This window comes from Eumetopias jubatus, unplaced genomic scaffold (assembly GCF_037043125.1).
Source record: "Eumetopias jubatus isolate StellerSeaLion01/CBP00866 unplaced genomic scaffold, mEumJub1_p1.0 scaffold_11, whole genome shotgun sequence".
NCBI classification, from domain to species: Eukaryota; Metazoa; Chordata; class Mammalia; order Carnivora; family Otariidae; genus Eumetopias; species Eumetopias jubatus.
Genome location: NW_028274817.1, coordinates 89,249,142 through 89,254,770, shown reverse-complemented (window position 1 = coordinate 89,254,770; position 5,629 = coordinate 89,249,142). Strand labels below are relative to the sequence as shown.

The window sequence follows — 5,629 nt, the reverse complement described above, 5'->3', positions numbered from 1 at the left end:
GAAACATCAAGCATTCGTGAGTTGCCATAGAAACCTTTCTCCAGATGATACTAGAATGAGATTGCTTCCAAGGCCTTTCAGAATATGTCTAAAGCCATAAAAATTGTTTCTTCATCATGGCTTTATATGTAAATGATTACATTTTCTTAAAATGTCAGCAATCAGAATAAATCTTATTTCATAACCAAGCTTTTGTCTTTACCCTTTGTTGTTGGAAAGGAGTGGGATAGCTTTTGTATGTTGTAATCAGGGTAGACAAACTTTGTTTTCACTTTACCTCAACATGGAGGCCCATGGAAAAAAATGCAAACCCAGAAATTACAGCTCTGTCTTTTTCAGTTTTTTAAATGAAGACTGTAATACACAAACTTGTTACAGAAAACAAAACTTTTAATTCACCTGCCTTGAATCCTTTTGGAAATTCCATGGAATACGTATAAATAAGGGGATCAAGAGCACACCTACTGTGGTGAGCACTGTGTAATGTACAGAAGTGTTGACTCACTATATTGTACAACTGAAACTAACAGAACACCATACAGTAATTATACTGGAATTCAAATCAATTAATCAATCAATCAATAGTAACCACTCAATAATTATAGGATTTTTAGTGAGTTATGGTAATTGAGATCCTAACAATCATTATTACCAAGAACATAATTCTCAGACGAAATTTAAAAAAAAATTTTTTTAAGAAAATTCTATGCCCAACGTGGGGCTTGAACTCACAACGCTGAGATGAAGAGTCACGTGCTCTGCTGACTGACACAGCCAGGCGCCCCAGAAATGTTTCAAATACTATTTATATCGGGAAATAGTAGCGGAAAACAAGGAGTTAAATTTATCTATCCTCAAACATTTAAAAGATTAGTACTACGGAACCAATAACTACTACTGGAAATCTTAGACTGATTAAAGCAGTTTTCCTGAGACATATCTAATCATCAGGATAGAAATTAACTACTAAAAAAAAAAAAAAACCTTGTTTTTTAAGCATAGAAGGTAATCATAGGATGCCATGAGTTTCCTTGAATGTAACTTGAGGAGGACATATCTCATTGCTGTGATAGTAGCCTTCCTATGGAGTTTTGGACTCAAGCAAACATTTTTTCGGGTAGAATATAAAATTGGAGAGCTATCATTCCCCCTTGGGCTCACCCGCTCCCTAGACCCTAGTCTCTGAAAGAGCTAGGTATTACAAATGCCCTGAAGAGGGTGAGAGGCCTGCTGTAGATTACCTTGAATACTTCTCCACGTACTATATGCTAGCTAACTGAACATAATAAAAACATAAAATAAAATAAATAAAAATAAAACAAAACAAAAAAACACCTTTTGTCACGAAAAACGAGATGATGAATTTTAGGAATTCGGGAAGGAGAGGATAAAATGTGGGCATGGCCAAGGAAAAGAAGTCTGGGTGAGATGTAACAAGTCACTGGAAGAAATGAAGTCACAAAGGAGTGGTTCATCTATGCCAACGTCTGGCCCTCCCCCTCCATCTTCTGGAAGCCTAGTGTGGAGCCTGGCCCAGAGGCTTTACTTTGTTCCCCCCTAAAACACTCCAGTGAAACCGAAGACAAACGCAGTCAGCTACAGAGGTGTGCAACGACCAGAGTGGAAGGAAAATGTCTCCGGGTTCAAGGACAAGGCAGACCACCACCATTCTGCAGAAAAAGCTCTAGAGCTAATAGGCCACGGCCTGGCTGTATGACCTTGGGCAAGAGTCCTCACGTCTTCCTCGCCTGTGATTAAATGTGGCCCTTCTCATCCTGTGATTAATCTAAATGAGACAGGACAATGATTTTAAGTAAGCTGAGATTTCATAACCCCAAAGCATCTAGCCCAAAGTCTCTCCTGTGGAGCATGAAATTTGGGTGACATCAGTACGTTTTAGAAAAAAAACATGTGACTTTTAGGGGCACCTGGGTGGCTCAGTCAGTTAAGTGTCTGCCTTCGGCTCAGGTCATGGTCCCAGGGTCCTGGGATCGAGCCCCGCATCAGGCTCCCTGCTCCGTGGGAAGTCTGCTTCTCCCTCTACCTTTTGCCCTTCCCCCTGCTCTCTAATAAATAAATAAAATCTTAAAAAAAAATACATGTGACTTCTGTGCTCATGGGGGACAAGGAAATGCTGATTTAAACAAAGCTGGTTTACTGCTCGCTTCGGCAGCACTTACACTAAAATTGGAACGATACAGAGAAGATTAGCATGGCCCCTGCACAAGGATAACCCACGAATTCGTAAACAAAGCTGGTTAAGGATAGGTGTGCTAAGGTACTTTTGGGCAAAAGGTGACCTACTCTGAAATGCATCAAAAAATAAGAGGGATCGATAGAGAGAGAGAGAGAGAGAGAGATGGACAGATGGTTACAATGGAAAAAAGCAAAAACAGCAAAAATGTTAACTATAGAATCTAGTTGGTTGCTATGTGAGTGTTGACTGTGTAATTCTCTGATGATTTTCGTAGTAAGAAAATTCTGGAAAAAAAGTTAAACCAAGTGGTCAGAAGGTACAAACTTCCAGTCATAAAATAAGTCTCGGGGATGTAATATACAGCATGGCGACGGTAGTTAATAATTCTGGACTGATATTGAAATTTGCTGAGAGAGCAGATCTTAAAAGTTCTCATTACAAGAAAAATGCTTCTCTAACTACATATGGGGCATGTTAACTAGACTTGCGGTGCATTTTGCAATATATACAAATAGTGACTCTTTGGGCGGTACACCTGAAACCAATATGTGTTAATTACATCTCAATGTTTTAAAAAACATTGTCCATAAAATCAAAATTATGAAGTTGGTTATTTGAAATTGGAAATGTGTAGATTTTCCTAGACTATATATATTTTTTAATTGCAAAATACTTAAGGTTTGCCCAGCTTAAAGATGGATGAAACACTGTTCAAGTACAAATGCTGAAATGTTTGCTGACCTTTGCTGTATCAACAGTGATTGTTAGTAATAAGTTGTAATGGTGTCAGTAATGTGCTACGAAGCTACTGTAAAATAAAATAGAAATAAACACACACAAAGTTAGACCAGTTTCTGTTCAGCTGGACTTGTCAGAGACTTTAATTAATATACTGCATGTCTCCATCAGGAGATACTATACTGTCATTTCTTCATCTCTGTAACTTATTGGGGGACAGGGGATGGAAGTGATTTTCTAGAAAGGCAGAAATGTCCCCTTACATATTTTGGGAAACACTACCTAAAGCCACTGGTTCACTTGGTCGGTGTGGCTACAATTGGTGGTAGATCTGTCACAAAATCCTCCTCTCAGACAAAACAAAACAAACTTCTCCCCTCTTCCTGACTCAACAAATCAAACATTCTCAACCACACCACTGTCCTTAGGCAGCACGTCTTCAAGGAACTGATGTCTAAGCAGGACTTGCCTCTAGAAGAGAGCAAAGCTTAGCAGGCGAGGCACCACGGGGGTAGGGGAGGAAGATGGTGACTATAATGAATTTGGAAAGGGAGCTTCCTGGGGAGGCTGGGCGTGTACTTGGTTCAGCCGAGGTACTGAAAAGCAGGAAATGGTGGAATGGAGAAGGAAAAAGACAGAATCTTACCAAGATAGGAAATAGAAGTTTCCCTCCTAGGGACATGAAGTGCGGCAGGATCACCCAGGTTGAAGGCAGGCCAAACAGAGAAGGGAAGTCCAGGAATCTGGAAGGACCCGGGGCAGGGCCATAGCTAGAGTCTTGGAGAAGGGGGGGAAGTGGGCTGCCACCTCTGAGGTGTTGTAAGTTAGCCAAAGGATAACCAGATGAGGGAATTTGGGGTAGCACGGTGTTAGGGGTTGAACTGTGTCCTCTCAAGATCCATATGCTAAAGTCCTAACACCCAGAACCTCGGAATGGGAACTCATTTGGAGACAGGGTTGTTACAGAGGTCATCGAGTTAAAATGAGGTCATTCAGGTGAGACCTAATCCAGTATGACTGGCGTCCTTATAAAAAGGGAAAATGGGGTGACAGGCATGCACACACAGCAAAGACCATCAGAGGATGAAGCCAGAGGTCAGGGTGAAGCCTCTGAGGGTCAGGGAATTGTCAAAGATTGCAACAAACTACCAGAAGCTAGGAGAAAGGCACGGAGCAGATTTTCTCTCCTAGTGCTCAGAAGGAACAACCCTGCTGACACTTTGGTTTTGGAGTTCTCACTTGCAGGCAATACTTTTCTGTTGTCTTAAGCCACCCAGTGTGTGGTTCTTTGTTACAGCAGTGCCAGCAAACTAATACACATAGGAAATTTTCTTTTCCATATTAAGGTAACATCACTGTTCATTGAACTTACTTTGGGATAGCATGGTGACAAAAGCCCTAGATGGCCGGGTCAGGCTGACATTTCTTACGTGCTGTGGAGCCCTGGGGTGTCGGTGGGGGGGGGGGGAGGGTTAGGCGGAGAGGGAGGGATATTTGCCAGCAGTGTTATTTCAGGACCTGGGAAATGGGGCACTAGCCCAAACAGGTGTTATGTGAGCAGTTGGGTGAGTCTCATGGTAACAGAGCTTAAGGATCTGAGTTTCAGCCTTTGAGCTGTAAGCAGCAAAATAAAAAGCAGGTCTTGCAGCATTCAACACAGAGCAGTAAATATTAATCAGGGTGCATCAATCAACCTAGAACCGAAGTGAGGAATGGAACTTTCTGGAGATGGGAGTTAAGAAATTCCCCTTGCCAAGGTTATACAATTTCTATGCTTCATACAAATTCCGTAGTATTTTTAGAATGTTGAAAATCAAATCTGTCATTAAACCCGACTCAAAAATTAAATGACGGTCGACGCCATTTATGAAACGATTCACCTTCCTGGGAGAAATTCTGCCTTCAGAATCTCATTGCTTTTCTCAGTGCCAAGGAAGAGCCACGGCCCACCCAGACACGAGAAGTTTCACCTGCCAGCTCATGTGCTCCTGGTCTCTGGGCCCTCAGACCAGGAGGGATGGAAACACGACAGCCAGTCAAGTGTGAACTTAACCAGAAATGGGCCATTCAGAAACGAGTGTGTGGGAAAATGAGTCCTTTTAGGTCTTCACAACCACTTTCAAATAGAAGTCAAAGGGGTGGAGGGAGCAGTTCTGGCATTACAACATTGACCTCAATGTTACAGGCCAAGTACCTTCTGGGTTGTTTGTTTTTAGATTTTATTTATTTGACAGAGAGAGAGAGCACAAGCAGGGGGAGCGGCAGTGGGAGAGGGACAGGCAGACTCCCCACTGAGCAGACTCGATGCAGGGCTCAATCCCAGGACCCTGAGATCATGACCTGAGCCGAAGGCAGTCGCTTAACCCACTGAGCCACCCAGGCGCCCGTTCTGGGTTTGTTTGGTTTTTTTAATCCAACCTGAAAGACTCACGTTGAGACTGTAAGTCGCATCCCGTGTAGACCTAGAGAGTGTGTAGACCTAGAACCACACCGGAGCAAGCAGATGTGTGCTCAGCATCCAGCATATTCGCGTGTGCGCACACACGTGTGCTGAAACTGCACAGCACACATGACCAGGAGTACTAGCTGGGGTTCCGGGCTGACATGGAGATAGCAGGGGCACAAGCTGCCAGTCACTGGGGGATTATGTGTCACTCTTCTTGCCAAAACAGGGAGACAACATACAGCTACTAT

At 42.8% G+C, this 5,629-nt stretch overlaps 1 non-coding gene across 1 annotated transcript; it reads left to right on the top strand.

Annotated features, from left to right (window-relative positions):
* The first annotated feature begins 2,157 nt into the window (after positions 1-2,157).
* Positions 2,158-2,263, top strand: LOC114216885 (U6 spliceosomal RNA). The gene has a single exon (XR_003610860.2). It is a non-coding gene; the product is annotated as a U6 spliceosomal RNA (small nuclear RNA).
* Positions 2,264-5,629: the final 3,366 nt, after the last annotated feature.